Source organism: Aptenodytes forsteri, unplaced genomic scaffold, assembly GCF_000699145.1.
Source record: "Aptenodytes forsteri isolate BGI_AS27 unplaced genomic scaffold, ASM69914v1 Scaffold183, whole genome shotgun sequence".
Lineage (NCBI taxonomy): Eukaryota > Metazoa > Chordata > Aves > Sphenisciformes > Spheniscidae > Aptenodytes > Aptenodytes forsteri.
In genome coordinates, this window is record NW_008795918.1 from 991,191 (window position 1) to 991,518 (window position 328).

Below are 328 nucleotides of genomic sequence, written 5' to 3' on the forward strand. Positions count from 1 at the left end.
CTTTTTTTTTTTACACCTACCATTTGTTAAACAGCTTTAGGTAAGCAAGCTGGCATGAAATGGTACACAAAGCCTTCCATCTTCTCCTACCCTACAGTAGTATCTTTTATAACTACTGCAAAACCTTGGCAATTAATGTTGACAAGTCTGCAGCTATTATTGCATCACTCACCAAATTCTTAAAATAAATTCTACAGTGTAATTTAAGAGTGTAATGGAGTTCCATTCCTTCTCCCTACCCCAAGGAGGGGTTCATATCTGAACTCTTTAAGACTTTCCAATATACTGTTATAACAATTTTCATCATTTCCTTTCACACAAGTAGGCT